At 43.2% G+C, this 19,631-nt stretch overlaps 2 protein-coding genes across 2 annotated transcripts in view; one reads left to right on the top strand and one right to left on the bottom strand.

The window, feature by feature from the left end:
* Window positions 1–19,631, top strand: part of KCNH1 (potassium voltage-gated channel subfamily H member 1) — a 290,356-nt gene that overhangs the window by 228,797 nt on the left and 41,928 nt on the right. The window lies entirely within an intron of this gene.
* Window positions 3,820–19,631, bottom strand: part of HHAT (hedgehog acyltransferase) — a 367,215-nt gene continuing 351,403 nt past the window's right edge. The window contains exon 14 of the mRNA XM_074988515.1: window positions 3,820–4,269. The gene's annotated coding sequence lies outside the window, so the exon portion shown is untranslated. The remainder of the gene's footprint in view (window positions 4,270–19,631) is intronic.

Raw genomic sequence — 19,631 nt, forward strand, 5'->3', positions numbered from 1 at the left:
AATCTCAGCGCTTTGTGCCCAACTGTGCACTCTCATTTGTTCCAGTACTAGAAGATTGGTCCAGATAAATATGTATCATTTTCCTCATTTCCTATTTGTACCTTTTGTAATTTGTTAATTTGAGAAGCAGATTATATGTCATCTTATTCTGTTGTGATACATTCCCAACCATCTTCAGAGGCCTCCTTAAATTGTCCTGTTTAGTTAAGAGTTTATTTTTTTCCACTTACTGCCCATACACTTACCTAAGGCCATTTTTGTAAATTGAAATCCTGACATGGTTGTTGATGCCAGCAAAGGGGAGAGAAGTTCTCAGACACACATATATTCACTTGCCTGATGAATTCTGGGATCACAGACCAGTGAATGATAAAAATACACTGTGCAAGACTGCATTGTCTTGATCTGTTTTTTGTCCCTTTCATAAGATTGACCTTGGGAAATTAATTACTAGTGTGGCATTTTCTGGACTAATACAGCTATTCTAAGTCAGGCATCTCTAAGATATGGCCTTCTTTATCTATCCAAACAATTAAACTCTTGTCTAATAGCTCATCATCTTGTATCATGATTACTGCAACTTCATGATACGGCCTTGACAAATGTCATTTTGGATTGCTCCTCTCCATTCAGGATGCTACTGCAGAGATCATTTTCCTGCCCCATTGCTTTCACCCTGCCACTTCTCTTTGAATCCTTCTACTGAGACTTTTTCTTTTACGTCATTGATAAACATAAATTGTGTTCCCTTTCAAAGCCCTTCATATTTAATCCCCATCCTAATGATCATTTCTCACTCACTGTGGAGATGTGGATGCTGATCTCTGATCACACCAGCCTCCACGGCCAACTTTTATTATGTTTTCAAACAAGAATCTTTCAGTGCTGCCCCACATGCTTGAAAGAGGTCTGCTGTAAACAGCAGCAAAGATACCTCGTTACCCACCTTCAGATCCCTCCTAAAATTCCCTTTGCTGTGACAAAGGTTAAGCTGCTAGTGTGCAAAGACCACTAGCTAACACACTGACCAATGCTTTTATCATTGTTTATTCAAACTTCCCCACCAGTCTATCTTCATTCGTTACCTCAAGTCTTATACTGAGATTGCAGGTCACTGGTGACTCGGACCATGCATTTGTATGTTGTCTAGTGCAATCGAGTGCTGACCCTGTCTCTCTCTTATGGCTCCAAGACCTGATGGGAATACAAATAATAATAATTAAAAAAAAAACTATCACAGGCTGTAACAATGACGAGAAGTCCCGTGGCACCTTATAGACTGACAGATTTATTGAAGCTTCAGCTTTCGACATGCATCTGACAAAGTGGGTTTTTGCCCATGAAAGCTCATGCTCCCATAAATCTGTTAGTGTGTAAAGTGTCACAGGACTTCTCATTGTTTCTGCAGATACAGACTAACACGGCAACCCCTCTGATACTTATCACAGGCTCTGGTCTCCACCAGACTTCACAAGTTAGGTGTTGGTGAGCCTGGTCATTTGGGTGAGAGATACCTAAGGAAAGCTCAGTTTCTGAATCTGGATATGCTGTTCCTTTACCCAAAGCTTAACCATTAGGCATCACTCTGGTGCAGAAAGACTCATTTTGTTTTATACTAGACCTTGATGATATATGCTCATTAAACCATGGTACTTCTCACTAGAGTATCTTGGGAAAATTCTGACTTGAGTAACTGTGTTCTGTCTCCTTAAATACCTCCTACGCTTAGAACTGGATAATACAACATTTTTTCATTTTCTGTTATAAACTTTCAGGAGTACTGCTGAGTGCTGTTGAACAGCTGCTCACTTTCACACTAGAGGTGACTGAACTCCAGTAGGGAATAAAGCAATACTTGCAAGGTGCTAGGGAATCTTACAAAATATTAGTGCAATATGTTTAATAATACTCTTATTTCATAGGAATGAATGGGTTGGCAGGATTCAGATTTTAGAGATCCACATTTTTTGTGTTTTAGCAGATTAAAATTAATAAGAAACAACCATATGTAGTGTTTTCTTACTGAGGCTGTGTGTATACTAGATATGCTAGTTACCCCTATGCCAATTGTGTAGCTAAAATGGACTTAGCAGTGGTTGACTGCTATGGCTGTCTATATAGAAGAAAGTCGATGGGAGCATTTTTCCTATCAACCTTCCTTAATCCTCACTTCTCACAAGGACTTCTGGGCTCAACTTTTGACCCTGAAACACACCATTTTGCACATACACAAAAAACAAACAAACAAACAAACAACCATGGAAGATCAACCCTAAGTGGGTCCATCTTCTGCAGTAGTGTGGCTGTGGGCCGATGGGTTATAGTCCCTTTCCACCTTGCAATAGAGTTAAGCCTAAAGAAACTGAAATCACTGAACAGAACAGCAGTGGGAGGACACATGGACTTTATAATGTTTATTTTTATCTTAAAAACATTCTGACAAATATTTCTCTTACTCTAACACCAAGCATGGCACTGAAAACTTGACTATCAGAAGGAAAGTTTGGTAGGTGGCATCTCTGGTAGTATCCTCTCATTATCAGTTTTCCAGCAAAAATGCACCTTAGATATACTTTACTTTGTATTCTGCCTTTCGAAGGAATTTCCTTGTTCTGTCCAGTGCCATACCTTCCATCCATTTTTTTTTTTCATGAAAAGGTGAGAATGCATAGGGCCCTGATTCAGTTCATCCCTATTGAACAGGACTGATCCTCCACCCCTTAAAAACAATAGCATTGAAGCACACCACTTAGGACTTGGTTGAATACAAATGGACGTAATCACCTACTTAAATTCTGTTCTGATTTGGGAAATAGATGGCAACAGTAGGACTGCTCAATTTCTTAAAATTAGATATGTGCTTCAGTAGCTTTCAGAACGGAGAGCCTGAGCCTTATTAAATCAAAAGGTCTGCTGTCTATCAGACTAGCAAATCATATTTTCTGATGGGAATGTCTGTGTTCTCTGAGCAAGCACAGTGTAGTAGCAGAGACAGAAGCACAGACATATGCTGAAGATGTGGCTGTGCCTTTGATTTAAACATAAGGCAGCAATACACTTTTTCTGAGTTAAGATGTAGGGGCCCATACAAAAAGGAGCTATTGGAAGAGATGTTCATCTAGATTAAACCAGTGGTTCCCACACTGCCATATCAGAACTCCCCTGAAGCCCTCTACCATCTAGCAGGCATGGAACTGGGACAGCCCTCCCATTTAGCAATATGGAATGGGCAGAATGGTTGCAACTCCCCTATGAAGAACCCATGATTTGGATAGGCAGCAGAAAATTTGTTACATCTATACTTTTCCTTTGCCCTTTTATGTGGTGATTTTGACAAAGGCCATCATTTACCATACAAGACCTGTGTCACTCAATTTTGATGCTTTGAAATAACTTTAGTTTGTGTTGGGGAACAGATAATGAGACCTCATGAAAAACCCTTCAAAACAAAGGGCAAAAAACAACCTTGTCTTATGAAATGGTTAACCAGTGGTGGATTGCATGGCGCAATACTGCCATGTTTGTAAAAGCCTTTTTTATTATTATTTTAATGGACAATTAACATTCTGGATTGTGGCATGTATCTACACACCACAGTATACATTTAACAATCATTTAAGCGTTCTTCTGTGACATCCTTTTTGTTTACGAAATACTGAGAGTAAAAGTAAATAGATAATTTCACTTGAAACTGTTGTCGCCCATTATCTGGTACACCATATTAGTGAAATCGGTACTACATTCTGCAGCATAGCACATACATTAGTGCTTGGCCCAGCCAACAATTATGCTTTGTTATCTGTTGCTGTGAGATGCCAGAGCACAAGAAGGAATGAATGCATAGATGGCAATTCTGCCTTTCAATTTTGCAACTTGTATAATCATTGCAAAGCTGATGAATTCAACGGCAACGACCTGAAGAACAGGTGACAATCCAGGGTGGAAGAATACATAACTGAGATGCTTCATTTTGCATCACGAAAACCAGCAGCTGCGTAGTAAAAAGACTTAACAATAGCAAAATGCAGCTTCAAGGGGATTTCCTCAAGAGGTAAGTAACATTTCTACCCAGAAATCAAAAGAACTCAGCATGAGAACAGTGGCACGCTGGGTTATGTAAGCAGAAACAGCCTAACAGAAAACTCCCCCAGTCTAGGGGTTCAGTCCAGTTTTATGATCCTGGGTGTAGTGGAGCTCTGCCTTCCTGCCGATTGTCTCCTGTCTTGTTTGCTCAGTGCGTCAGGTTATGTTCCTTCTCCTTGAGCACCTCTGCAAAGAGAGGAGGTTAATTCTTAGTAAACTGGGGAAGGGGTAGTGTCACCGCACATGATTGCACCAGTAATGTGTTTTCTCCAAATGAAACACTTGATCTGATCACATAATACCATGGCATAGCAATCCCAAAGTTGTATGAGCAAGTACATGTTTTTCTGTGTTCCTTAAAATGCATCACTATACTCCACCATGAGAACATGTTCATGCTGAATTTTTACTGAGGTCACATATAGCACAGAGGGTGCATTTAGTTGATTGTGTTCTTCAGACAGCATCAGTGTAAAAAACAGCCAGCAGAGGTAGGTTTCAGCGCTAATTGTCATTTATGATTAGTGTTGTAGACCTCTGCCTGTGATTTAGTCTGTTTGTTAAGGAGAGAAATATGTAGCCATTGCAAATTGTCTATAATAATTAGTTCGTGATTGGAGAATTATACCCTGGTGATACAATGCAGAATCCTTGAGTACATTTGTACAGAAGACATTAATGTGTCTAAATTAAAACAAACAGAACTAATTCTGTTGTTGATTTATATTTTATGTTTATCTTGTAAACAAATCAATCTTGCTAATGGCACAGTAAACAAGATATAAAAATTTTATGAACGAAATTATTCAACAATGAGGCAAATGGAGAACTCCTACTTTTTTAATCTGTGATGTATCTTTCAAAGGAGAACGCACCCCCTCTAGAAGAGAGCCGTGTCTTTAAAACAAAAGGACTCCATTTATTTTGCAAGCAAACTATTTCTTTTCTTGACTCAGGTCAGCAATTAAATTGCTAAATAGTGATCCACAATTAAATCTAAAATGATAGGAATAATGCACAGAACCTTTATTAACATCTCTCCAACCAGGTGGTATTTCTGATGTGCAGCTTCAATCCAAGCAGTTGTGCACGTGGTTATTTGATGGTTCTGGAAATGGTCGTCGCTACGAAGCAAAGAGTGGATTTTGAAAATATCTATCCTGCTCATTTTTGAGGGAAATAAATTTGTCCACAGCTCTCAGGGCCATCTCTGTAACATACACATCATGTGGAGAAAGTCTCTAATCATCTCTCTCTGTGTGAAATTCAGCATGTTGCTGAAGGTGCGTGGAAGGTCCTTTTCATGATATTAAACTTGCCATGGAAGTGAGAATGAGTTGGCTGTTATCCTCTATGGGGACCAGCCATTAGAGGGGTCGTATGACGTGCTTTGGCAGAGGGTTACACAGTGGTTTGTAAGACAGCAGTGGGATGCTGAGTTAAAGATTCCTGAGTTCTGTTCCAGGCTCTGGAGCAGAGTGTTGTCTTGTGGCTAGCGACAACAAGTTAAGCGCATATTTGGTATATTCTCCTTGTAAGATGATGTTGAAGAGACTTGGCTCTGCTATAGCTGAGACCTGGTTCTGTTCCTAGTTCTGCCTGAAGCAATGTCTCAGTTGCCTGACATGTCAGATGAGTGAAACTTGTCTGTCCCCTAGGGAAGGGACATGCAGGAAATGGTTTAGGATCTCGGTCAGTGAAGCAAAGGTTAACCCTGTTAACAGGGGGCTTATTTCTGCTCATCATTAGCATTGGGATGTGGATAAAAATATGAGAAGAGTTCCCGGTTTCTGTTAATGGGAGTTTAACGCCCTCAAAGTAGCTTTAATTAAAAATGTTAAATGAGTTTTACAGGGAATATTCAGAAGAACTACATGGTGGGACGGAAGAACTTTGAGGGAAGATGTTAACAGAGCTATTTTGGGTAAGAAGAAAACTGTCCTTAGTGCTTAGTCCTCTTTATAGAGCTCACTGAATCTGGCGTCTTTAACACACAGAAAAAAAGAGATGGAAGAAGTGAGCTGGTGTCGTGGTGAAAGGAGGTGCAGCAGGTGGCCGGCACAGTGCTCTAGGTGAAGGAAGTAGATTTGCAGTGTCATGCAGCGTTTCAGTTCTATGGCTGTCACTGAATTATGGGAAACCAGGAATTGTGATTCCAAGCATCTCTCGAGCAGGTTGCGCTCACTTTTAAATAGTGAACCTCAGCAATGCACTTTCTTGTGAGCGGTCAGGAAATATTCTCTGTTCACTGCCATCATCATTCACTCCAGGGTTACAGCGATAGTTGATCAGAGGCAACAGATGTGCCCTTCTGTTCTGAAGCTACAGAATGCTGGAACATCAGATTTCCTTTGAGACTGGACAGGCCAGATACTCTGTTCATTATGTGCTACTGGCACTACACGTTTTACACACAAAGCAGTTTCTCTTCTCAGACGTGCCTAAAAGCCTTTCTGTCTGACACACCTTTATTGTCCTTCTCAGAAGGGTGGTGGTGTCCTTGGACCACCAAAAACTGGTCATGAATATAGTTGCAATTCTGATTCTCTCCTCTGAGGACAGAGGCTGGCCCAAAGCCACAGACTACGTGGGGAAGTGTTGAAAGGAACTGTAGGGGGAGCCCCCAGGAGTTTTGGTTGACTCAGGGTATGTCTACCCTGCACTCAGGAGGTGGGGCTGCAGCTTTGGTAGATACACCTGAGGTTACCTTCATTCAGCTAGATCACAGCTAGCTTGGATATGTGTGTACAAGCTGCAGTCCCATCTGTGGGCTGATTGTGGCACAGAAGACCCTCAGATTCTGAGGGCTCCTTGGGAGTGTACACTATAGTGGAACCCCCACCCCCCACTAGGCTTGCTGGCTCTCTAGGATCAATGTTCCTTGTAAGTTGTGCACTTGGGCAGCCACCCAGGAGAAATTCAGTTGCCACCCAGTTGATTAGCAGCGTGCCCACCGGGCCCACAGCCAGCAGCATGTGTTTCTGTTGGTGAGGCACAGCCACACACAACAAAATTGATCCTGCATTTGGCTAGAAAAAGCAGAGGGAACATTGCCCAGCATCGTCCGGGAGTCCCCAGAAATTAAAGATTATGTCTTGTGACGAAATGTCCAGGAATGTGTCCGACCAAAATTGACAGCTGTACACCACCCTTTAAAAGGGTGCAGCATATATTTTCCCCTGGGTTGGATCAGTAGAAAATGAAGAGAAAGCCCTGGCCTTGCCCTCCATGAGCCTATTACTGCCTCCCCAGCCTGGAAGTAGTTCTTGCATTCAGAGAGCACAGGGACTGCTTATGCTCAGCCCCTGCATTGTTGGGTAAGCTCCCTGACAAAGGACCAGTCACCATCTGGACCATCATGATCATGCAAACTACAATATCTCTCTCACCTCAAATCTATCCATGCGTACTGCACGTACACAGAGCTTGGGAAAGAGATCGTGTGTGTGTGTGCATGTGTGGTGGGGGAACCTCTTGACATGACTAAATATTGCCTGATTTTATTTCTTACTCTCCAATAAATATGGTGGTAGCCAATCTATTACACAATTCTTGAATCACTAAGTCATACATGTTGTTTATATGTTTGTGCGTGTTTATCCCACCCAAGTTTTCAGGGCATAATCCTGCTCAAGTTGAAGTACTTTAGGCTCCAATCCTGCTTTCAGTCAAGTCAGCATAATCAGACTAAGGCCTATAATGACCCCAAAGTTAGTTGACTGACAGCTAAAGGTTACTGGTACTTGCTGTGGAGATGACTCTTAGGTGGTAGCCTGGGAGGTGGAAATAAACACAGGAGTAGGAACAGTGATCAGGATATTTATGGTAATTAAACAACAAGCCAAGTGACAATGAACATAAATTGATAATACACTGCTGGCACTAATATTGGTTACTTTTGTCACAAAACAAAACGAAGGATACCGTTTAAAATTTGGTCTCTAATGGTTATTGTAACAGGCTTACAATTATCCACTTAAAACATTTAGGTCTGGTTTTCAGATTTTCATATCCAAAACTATGTACGTAAGTGGGCATGAGCTAAATTACCAAATAGCAAAAGCAAAACCTATAAAAAGAAATTGGATATGAAGACAAGGAAGGAAATTACTATCAATATATTGAATATATGAAATGATGAAGGGTAAGGGGGTTTTCTTGTTTGTTGTTGGTTTTTTATCACATTTCACCTTTCTGTTAAAGACCTGTAATCTGTCAGATGATCATGTGCAGTACCCTGCTCTGGGAGTTGCCCTAGGGATTGTCCTTCTGCCTGCTGGAGTCCATGCCTGCACTGCATATGAGTACGGGTAGTAGAATATGCTCTTAGATTGAAAGACCAAATTCACCTTGCCCTCTATGAGGAGTGACACACAGCTGTGCTCCCAGAGGAACCCGCAGGAAAGAATTGTGACTCAGAGAGGCACATCGCCACTCCTCCTTGCTCTGGGGAGGCGTATCTAGGACTGGTCCTGACCGGTAGTAGATTACTATCTCTGCTGTTTGCCCCCCTGCACTGGCTGTGCTACTCTGGCTGGTGCACTGGGACAGGAACTGGAGTCACTGCCCCATTTCTCTGGCCCACCCACTCAATAAGGGAATGTCAAGCTCATGGTTTGCTCCTATACACCCATGCTCAAGGCCAGGGGAGGTTGCACTGGAGAACTTGTGACATTTTATGTCCCTCATTTGGCTTTACAGCTTAGGCCACAATCTGGCTCTTTGGGAAATGAACTTGTCATTTTATGTACTTTTGTAAAGTAATCAGCATGTTTTGGTGCGATACATAATCAACAGCAATGATGCTGGCAGGTGGGATTCTGATTCTAAGCAGGTTTTAAGGGATTTGCAGTCTTACATCGAAGAGAATGAAAAGCAATGCCAAAGTGCTGATGATGTTTCTGGAATTTATAGGTGGGATGGACGTTGGTAGATTTTGAGGCCAAACTGATATTCCAGGTTTTTTTAGATCATAAACATAGATTAGAAAAAATGTTTAAAATGGAGAAATTGATTGAATGAAGAGACTTTGCATTACTGTCGTGTTTTAAAAAGCATTTCGGTTTAACACCAGCCACTGAAGCACAGCCATTTTCAAAGCCAGCTGTTTCCTCTCTGCATTTCACAAAGAGGCAAGGGGCATGCAGAAAAGTTGCATCCCTATGTGCTGCTTGTTTATAAGGTAGGGCTCAATCTATAGTTATGGTCAGAAACGTGCAACTGTAAATGACATCTTGGTATTGAATATCTAGTCTGCTTCAATAGACAAATGCTAAAATTACTTTCGCATAGTCTAGAAAACATATTTAAAATCTCCAGATTAAGGGTCATTTGCTGCCTTCATTAAGAAAGCAGTTCTTAACCTGAAAATATTGATGCACCAACAGAGCAATGTAAGGGCATTGTAGGTTTCATCTGAATAAATCTTGTGGCCTTCCCAGATTTGGGTTTGCTAATATAGCAGTGGGAATGGAACTAGAGTTTGGAAATACACTCTGCTTCTGATTGGTAATCCGGTAGGTATAGCTGTGTCAGGGTGCAGAGAGTAAGCCATTTCGTCTGATATGTTTAGATTGGAAGTTCTTTGGGGTGTTCCATCTCTTATGGTGCATTGAGATGGCCTCTAGCACAATATGGCCCAGAAGCTCAGTGTGGCACCTTGGTGTTATTGCAGTATAAATGATAAGAGGTCTCCTTCTGCTTTTGAAATGCAAAATGGACTCCTTAGTAATTCACTGATCTGCTTCTGAACTGTGGGCATCATTTTCTGAAGCCCATGTAGAGTATATCTGTCCCAAAAATCCAGTTTCCCAAGCTGTAATCCAAGAGATCAGTTAATGAAAGACTGTGTGGGTTGGGCTGAGAGAATAGCACACGCTCTGGCAGCGTAATGTGAAGTGTAGGGCAGTCTAATGCGCTAGGTCTGTAAAAGGTTACACAGACTTTGCCTAAAGAGCCGTCTTGTGTGCCTTCTGCATTTTCAGTATCAGCAAGGATGCTTTTAAATCCTGAATTATTTATAACTTGGTAATATAGTATATTTGACCTTTCTATATTGTAGCATTATGCAGCAGCAAATGCAGTATTTTACGGCAATGGCTCATACATGTAACTGCAGAGCAAGTATTCTTGTATGCATGCTTTTTCGCTTGTGGTAAGTCATGATGTGTCATTGCCAGCTTCTGACTTACATCGCATCGGTTTTATGGCTTAAATGAAAAGCAGGGGCTGAAAATACTGCACCCCATCTCACATTTTACACAGGCACATTCCATATGGCTATGTGGGACCACATCTGGGCCGTGTCTACACTAGCCCCAAACTTCGAAATGGCCATGCAAATGGCCATTTCAAAATTTACTAATGAAGCGCTGAAATACATATTCAGTGCCTCATTAGCATGCGGGCAGCGGCGGCACTTTGAAATTGATGCGCCTCGCCGCCGCACAGCTCATCCCGACGGGGCTCCTTTTCAAAAGGACCCTGCCTACTTCGAAGTCCCCTTATTTCCATCTGGTCATAGGGTCATCTGGTCTGGTGTTACAAAACCAATTTGAGAATTGTACCCATTCTGGTGATCCCAGAAGGCTGAGGTTTCTAATAGTGCTTATAGTTGCCAGTTGAGTCATTGTGAGTGACATCTTTTACTCACATTGATTCGAGAGTGTTGGTCTTAGGAAAATGGGCCTTGTGTTCCTTTGAATCGCAGAAACAATAATGAAACAAGATCCTATCTATAGCAGGTGAAATTACACTGTATACTTGTAAACCTTTTAATTCATTCTTTGTTTTGTGGATCAGCGTTCTAAAGGGGTGTAATAAATCATCTGAGTGTGAGGTTTTGCATTTAATGTCTGAACTAGTTGACTGATATGTAAAATCATAGAAAAATATATACAGGAGGCTCAGGAGAGTTAGTTATTTGCTATTGTCAGCATTAACAACCTAAAACTTTTCACTTCTAATTACTAATTGTCGGGGTGTAGACCTGCTCACTTTAAAGAGTTCCTATGAACTACTAATTCCTCATACTTCAGGTCAAACTGCTTCCTCTTGTGTCTTTGCCAGCACTAAAGTGGAAGACACATTGGTCTGCAGATCTGCCTTATTTTCAGGACACTGCACCATGCAGAGGATGCTGATGACCTATCAAGAGTTACATCTTGATTGCTTCCTGCTGCCATTCACACTCCTGGAGGAGCCTGACCCAATACAGTGGAAGGCGACGTACAGGACTGGGAGATATTGGGAGGGGGAGGGGCAACTCCTCCCAGGTCCACCAAGCCCCAGGGAGCCGGGAAGAAGGCGGCAGCCGGTGGCCCTCCCTTGCTCCCCTCCAGGGAAATGGCAGCTGCCAGCCCTCCCCCCCGAGCTCTGGGGAAGCGGCAGCCGCCAGCACTCCACCTGCCCCCAAAGCTCCGGGGAAGCAGCAGTTGCCGGTTCTCCCCAATAGGGAAGCAGAAGCCACTGGCGCTCTTCAGCCCCGGGGAAGCAACAGCCAGCAGTGCACACCTCCCCCCTCCCCCACCAGCCCCAGGGAAGTGGCACAGACACAGCAGTCAGTGGGTTTGCAGGGGGGAGCTCAAATACAGGACAATTAGTCCCTTTTAAAAAATAAGTAGAGACGCCCTCCAAATATGGGAGCGTCCCATCAAATACAGGATGGATGGTCACTTTAGTGCAGTTCCTCAATGGAAGGAAGGCAGGAGCCGGAAACCCTGGGTGCAGGGGTTCCTATGTTCCCCTGTGGGTATGTCTGCACAGCTACTGGTTACTTCACAGGGCTCGGGCTGAGGTGCTGTTTAACTGCGGTGTGGACCTATGAGCTCCGGCTCTAGGATCAATCCACAATCAAACAAACCATTTAGGCTAAGCCCCATGAGCCCAGGCCAGATGTGGGGTTTTAATTGGAGTGTAGGTGTATGTTACTTCTCTGCAGCTCATCCACAAAGCCTCTTCCATACTGTGAGTGGCAGACCTGTGTCTCTGCTGACGTCTGAGCTGTTATACTTGCTGAAGGGGATTCCACTGGCTGCCATGCCAAAGTCATTCAGTGGCGTAGGGTGGAGGATTCCTTCTGTTCCTCACATCCCATGGACCTCTGCACTTTGAAATGTGATGGCTAGGGCTACGCACAACTATCAAGGGGTTTCATCTTAATGCATTTAATACATCCAGCTTCAAGAGATCTGCAGTGGAAACCTGAGAGTAGTTTCAAGCTCTCTTCATGCTTTAGGTAAAAGGGGCAAAGACAGCTCTGGTAGAGAAGTGATAGCAGGGCTGAGGAATACACAAAGAAACTACAGCATCTGTTCAAGACTGTCCCTATAAAAACACAGGAACAGATTTACACAGACACACTGCTTGAACTGTACAACAGATCAGGAAAGGGATCTTGGAGTTATAGTGGATAGTTCTCTGAAGACATCCACGCAGTGTGCAGCGGCAGTTAGTAAAGCAAATAGGATGTTAGGAATTATTAAACCAGGGATAGATAATAAGACAAAAGATATCGTACTTCCCCTATATAAAACTATGGTACGCCCACATCTTGAGTACTGCGTGCAGATGTGGTCTCCTCACCTCAAAAAAGATATATTGGCATTAGAAAAGGTTCAGAAAAGGGCAACTAAGAAGATTGGGGGTTTGGAACAGGTCCCATATGGGAAGACGCTAGAGAGACTGGGACTTTTCAGTCTGGAAAAGAGGCGATTGAGGGGTGATATGATAGAGGTATATAAAATCATGAATGGTGTGGAGAAAGTGAATATAGAAAAATTATTTACCTTTTCCCATAATACAAGAACTAGGGGACACCAAATGAAATTGATGGGTAGTAGGTTCAAGACTAATAAAAGGAAATTTTTCTTCACACAGCGCACAGTCAACCTGTGGAACTCCTTGCCGGAGGAGGCTGTGAAGGCCAGGACTCTATTAGGGTTTAAAAAAGAGCTTGATAAATTTTTGCAGGTTAGGTCCATAAATGGCTATTAGCCAGGGGTAAAGTATGGTGCCCTAGCCTTCAGGACAAGGGCAGGAGATGGATGGCAGGAGATAAATCACTTGATCATTGTCTTCTGTTCTCCTTCTCTGGGGCACCTGGCATTGGCCACTGTCGGCAGACGGGATACTGGGCTGGATGGACCTTTGGTCTGACCCAGTATGGCCGTTCTTATGTTCTTAACTCAAACCAAGTTTATTTTACCTGCTACCCAAGATCCATAAACCTGGGAGTCTCAGATGCCCCATCATCTCAGGCATTTGCACCCTCACCACAGGGTTGTCTGGATATATGGACTCTCTACTTAGACCCTATGCTACCAGCACCCCCCCCAGCTTTCTTTGAGATACCACCGACTTCCTCAGGAAACTACAATCCATCGGTGACCTTCCTGAAAACACCATCCTGGCTACCATGAATGTAGAGGCCCTTTACACCAATATCCCACATGAAGATGGATTCCAAGCTGTTAGGAACATTATTCCTGATGAGACCGAGGCACAAATGGTGGTGGAGCTTTGTGACTTTGTCCTCACCCACAACTATTTCAGATTTGGGGACAAATTATACCTTCAAATCAGTGGCACTGCTATGGGCACCCGCATGGCCCCACAGTATGCCAACATTTTTATGGCTGACCTGGGACAACGCTTTCTCAGTTCTTGTCCCCTAGCTCCCCTCCTTTACCTGCGCTACATTAATGAGATCTTCAACGTCTGGACCCATGGGAAGGAGGCTCTTGAAGAGTTCCACCGTGATTTCAACAGCTTCCACCCCACCATCAACCTTAGCCTGGACCAGTCCACACAAGAAATTCATTTCCTCGACACTATTGTGCAGATAAGCAGCAGTCACATAAATACCACCCTATACCGAAAACCCACAGACCGCTATGCTTATCTACACGCCTCCAGCTTCCATCCAGAGCATACTACACGATCCATTGTTTACAGCCAGGCACTAAGGTACAACCATATTTGCTCTGATCCATCAGACAGAGACAAACATCTACAAGACCTTTACCAAGCTTTCCTCAAACTACAGTTCCCACCTAAGGAAGTGAGGAAACAGATTGATAGAGCCAGACGGGTACCCAGAAGCCACCAGCTACAAGACAGGCCTCGCAAGGAAAACAAGAGAACACCACTGACCATCACATACAGCCCCCCACCTAAGGCCTCTCCAGTGCATCATCAGTGATCTGCAACCCCTCCTGAACAATGATCTTTCCCTCTCACAGACGTTGGGAGGCAGGCCTGTCCTCGCCTATAGACAGCCTGACAACCTTAAACAAATCTTCACCAGCCACTACACATCACAAACCAGCAACTCTTGGCCTGAAACCAGCCCCTGCAACAGTCCTCGCTGCCAAGTCTGCTCACATATCTATACCAGTGACATCATCACAGGACCTAACACCAACTATACCATCAGGGGCTCCTTTACCTGCACATCTTCAAATATAATATACACCGTCATGTGCCAGCAATGCCCCACTGCGATTTACATTGGCCAAACTGGACAGTCTCTCTGTAAAAGAATAAATGGACATAAATCAGACATCAGGAACAGTAATGTACAGAAGCCTGTGGGAGAGCATTTCAATCTCCCTGGACACTCAATGGCAGATTTAAGGGTGACAGTCCTGAAACAAAAAAAATGTAAAAATCAAATGGAGAGAGAAATCTCTGAGCTGCAACTTATTTGCAAATTTGACTCCATTAACGATGGATTAAACAGAGGCTGGGAGTGGCTCGCAGCTTACAAAGTCAGTTTCTCTGCTCTGGGTGCTAATATCTCCCCATTAGACTCTGACGAATGCTCATATCCCCCTGTCTGATCTGACTTGTTTTTTCCTCCCTTGATAAGTACTGTTGATACTGGGCCATTTCCACCTTGCTGAATAGACCTTGTCAGCTCTGGCCCTCCCTCTTACTGAGACCCTGCTCCTTAAATACCCCTCTGAAACCACCCCGCCACTCACGCATCTGATGAAGTGGGTCTTTGTCCATGAAAGCTTATGCTCCAAAATATGTTAGTCTATAAGGTGCCACAAGACTTCTTGTTCTCAGGGCTGATTTGGACACTGCAGTCAAGCAGCCTTTCTTACCTAGCTAGGATGGCAAGATAGGGCCATGTAAGCGTCAGGCTGAACACAATGCAAATGTGAAAAGCCCATCAATATATCCTGGGCTGAAACATCATTGTCCATTAAAGTAGTACTGTGGGTGTTGGAGGAAAAGCGCAGAGAGCAGAAAAATTACTGCATTCAGACAGACGCAAAGTCACAATTAGGAGTTAATAGTTTGGAAAATTAAAAGAAAGATATGTAAAGTTGAGATTAAGCCTTTTTTCTCTTTGACGTTTTTGCTATAAAAGCTGTGAAGCTTCAAAAGACAGGCTGCTGGCTTGCAGGTAACTTTCTTCGCAGCGGAATTTCAGTGTTATTCCTGCGCACAGCATTTTTGGCTGTTTTGTCTGCAGACTTCAGTTTATATGCAAAAGATGCTGGAAGTAAAGCTTTAAAAGATACTGTTGCAGCTTTTAATTTTGTGGTCACGAGCACTATTGTAATCCTACCTGACAGCCATAGACAAGGCGGAGAATTGTGATGATGCTGGACTCTGAAGTCATTGAGGCTAGACACTCCCCCACAGTTATGCAGCTGTTGTCTTTTATTTGTTTGTTGTTACTGCTAATGATAGTGGAGCTGAATGTGACGTCTCACTGATTTTCTATCTGTGTAATTTAATTAGCGTCATTAACGTTATTCCTGATTCTTGTCTGTGCGAGATCAGAAAAGAATGAGAGCTTTATGCCAACTTTTTGCCTCCCTGATTCTGGTTGCTGTAAGGGCTGGAGAGAAAGCGTCCCCCTCAGAGCTGTGTGCTATGTGCCCTATGACCCAGTTTGGGAGAGGGTACTCAAGCAGCCTTACTGTCTTTTGTAGCTAGCTGCTGTCATCCACAGCTATCTGTCTTCTCTAGTGCCTGTACAAAGGGAATTTCCCTTAGCTGGAAACACAGATTTTAAGTCCCCTTTTCGTCACCTCAGTACATTTACCTGGCCATTTAGGGGCTGGAAAGGGGCTGACAATCTCACCCTACGCCTTCAGCATAAAGAGCCTACACAGAGACCAGTTTATTATTCAGCAGCTGAGTAAGTTATATAGCTTGGAGAAAAATGCCCCAGATTTATAATACAAGCACAGCTGAAAGATCAAAACAAAGGGGACTAAACGCAGTTGCCCTTGCATAGCTATTCCACAAAGTGGATTAGATGACCAATGGGGCTGTCATCTGTTTGTGTCAGGCACCAAGCTCCTACATCATGGTCAATTGACGTTGCTGCAGAAGGCTGGGATTCTTGCTTCACCCAACATGCAGCAATTTATAGGCTACTCTACTTCGTTCTCTGGTTTGGGCCTTGGATTCTACTAAATAACAATGCCCCAGGCAGAGTGTTGGTTTTAATAGCATCGTAGTTTTATATGACCACTCTACAGTATGAAATCCCAATGACAGTTTTCTAGAGATTCACATAATGAAAGAAAAGATGTGAATTTAAAACCAAATCCAGAGACTAGAGGTGTGTGGAAAAAGGAAGTCCCTTTCTGCCAGACAATTGTTGTCTGAAGGGGACTTGCAGGGAAATTCTGTCATGGGTAAGGCAAGTTTCTGCTGACATGGGCTGTGGGTGAAGCTGCTGCTTGGGGAGGCAAGCTCCCCTGCCTAAGGCCCCACCCACACTCCACCCCTGCACCTTCCACACCCTGCCCCCCATCACTCTCTCCACTGTCTCCCTTTTCCCTCTGTTCGCCCATCCAAGCAAACTTCCTGAAGCCAAATGAGCAAATGACATTTGGGGGGAAAAAAAGACTTCTAAAATTTCTTTCTGAAGAAAATGGAGCATGTTTTCCACTGCATAGCAGATTGTGAAGACCGGGCATGCAGAAGTATCAGGGGGTAGCCATGTTAGTATGTGTCTGCGAAAACAGCAAGAAGTCGTGTGGCACCTTATAGACTAACAGATATTTTGGAGCATAAGCTTTCATGGGCAAAGACCTGCTTCATCAGATGCAATATCTTGTAGAAGATACTTAATTAAAACTACTACTGTAGGAATTGGGGGTCAGCCGCGTAAGAGTGGGGTCACGTACTCTGGGTTTGCGTACTCTGAGACCTTACTGTACATTTATTCTATGCCCTAGAATGGGTAGCCTTCATGGGCAACTTGTTTGGAAGGTACTATCCAAGACAGAGATAATGAAAATACTGTGCAAGTGAAGAAACAGTTATGAGCTGATGGGTTGGATGTTAGTGATGCGTAAAGAGTTTCATAACCTGCTATACTATACTCATTACTTACTGAAGCGACTATAATGGGAGCACAGCTGTCTTAAGTGATCTGAATATGAGAATTGTGTCAGACGATAAACTTGGCTAAGTTAAGCCATTTGTTCTCTTGAAACGTTCTGCCTAGTTGTTCACTCGAGCTGGATTTCCATAGGATTGAAGAGTATTCCGCAAGGTGTGCCTATGTGAGCTGTCAGATGTCTTTTGAAAATCAAAGAAATTGGTCATAGGGGGAGCCTGCCATTCTGTACAGCTATGTGGCCGTGAGTGTGAATACCTGACCTACTCAGCTTCTCTTGGCTCCATCCCTACTTCCCTCAGCTTTGCATCCACTGCCACTTCCATCCCGTGGAGTATCCCATAACAAAAGACTTTTTTAATACAGCAGATAGTTCTTATCTGACTGACTGTAAGTTATATGTAGCTATTACAGTAATATATAACACCCTTTTTAGGCATTCTGACAATTATTGCATGTTTCTGGTAATCAAAAGGGTATCTCTTCCCTAAACTTCATTGAACAGCTCTGCTCATTTCATTAGTGTGGTAGTATCCTGTGCTTTTACCATGTCTGCTGTGATTTGATGGTCTCCTGCTGTTTCTTGTAGTTTTATTCAGCTTCTTGACTGCAGGCTGTCCTTCTAAGGTCCCTCTGACTGGGACTAGAAACCATTCTTCCTGAGTCTGAACACTCCATTGCTGCCTAGCAAATAGGTGTGAAAACCACTGGCAAAGTGTGGGTCTCCCGCTCTAGTGGCAAGTCAACATCAATGATGCCAGCCTTTCCTCTGCTTCCAGTTACTCTGCTAGCTCAAGGGCTAGAGGCCTGTGATATGGATCTCAGGATGCCACCTCAGGGGAGGTGTTCAATGTGGTTCCTGTGATAAAATTTTTGTTTTTCAATTATATTTTTTATTCTATACCAGAGAGGTAGCCGAGTTAGTCTGTCTCTTCAAAAACAACAAGAAGTCTTGTGGCTCCTCATAGACTAACAGATATTTTGGGGCACAAGCTTTCATGGGCAAAGACCCGCTTCATCAGATGCGTGAATGGGGGGCGGGGTGTCAGAGGAGTATTTAAAGAGGAAATCTCAGTAAAAGGGAAGGGCCAGAGCTCACAAGGTCAATTCAGTCAAGGTGGAGGTAGCCCATTATTGGCAGTTTGGGTGGAGTTGTGAACATCAAGAGAGGAGAAATCAAGTCAGTTCAGTCGGGGGGCAGGGGAGCTTTTGCCTCTCTTGAAGTTCACAACTCCACATTAACTGCCGATAATGGGCCACCTCCACCCTGACTGAATAGACCTTGTCAGCCATGGCCCTTCCCTTTTACTGAGACTCCCTCTTTAAATACTCCTCTGAGACACTTCCCTCCCACCTTCTCCAATCATACATCTGACTAAGTGGGTCTTTGCCCATGACAACTTATGCTCCAAAATATCTTTTAGTGTATAAGGTGCCACAGGACTTACTGTTGTTTTTTATTCTGACATCTGAGGTTGAAGTTACAGAACTGCTGAATACCCACAATTGCACTGAGTTCAATATATAGTGATTTGAATATATGAAGTGTGGTATGGTGCGAGGCACTCAGAAAATCAGGCCCTGGGGTTCTCTGATTGCGCATGCAGAATTATCTGATAATTTGACAATTTTGGCTTTAATCTCTGTGCTTCAATTCCTTATACAAAATGGGGTTAATAATAATACCTCACGTCAGAGAGGTAGTGGGGGGGGGATCAAATCATTAATTAAAAAAACAAAACAAAACAAAACCCCAAAGGAAACACCACAGAAAAGCCCATGAGGAAATAACATATTCAATGTATGGTTTGAACAGTGTGCAGTAAATAAGGCCTGGGGCCCCACATGGGAATTCAGAAAGCATGGTCTCTGTGCACTGGGGAAAAACTCAGTATGTGCTTATGCATTTATAAACTGCATCATGTGCACACAAGGGGGCTAAACTAAAATTGCATTCACTCCCTTAATTCTAGCATTTCCTCACTTTTGAGATGCTGTTGCTGTATCTTAAATGTTCATTTAATATAATTATTTTGAGCGCATGTGTGCCCATGTATAAAATGTAAGTACACAAAGGATTTAGGCCAGCATGGCGAAACATAGGTGCCCAAGTTAGCCAGATGTTTTGCTAAATGCTGGGCACTCTATAATTCCATTTCAATTAGGATGTTAA

This window comes from Carettochelys insculpta, chromosome 3, assembly GCF_033958435.1.
Source record: "Carettochelys insculpta isolate YL-2023 chromosome 3, ASM3395843v1, whole genome shotgun sequence".
NCBI classification, from domain to species: Eukaryota; Metazoa; Chordata; order Testudines; family Carettochelyidae; genus Carettochelys; species Carettochelys insculpta.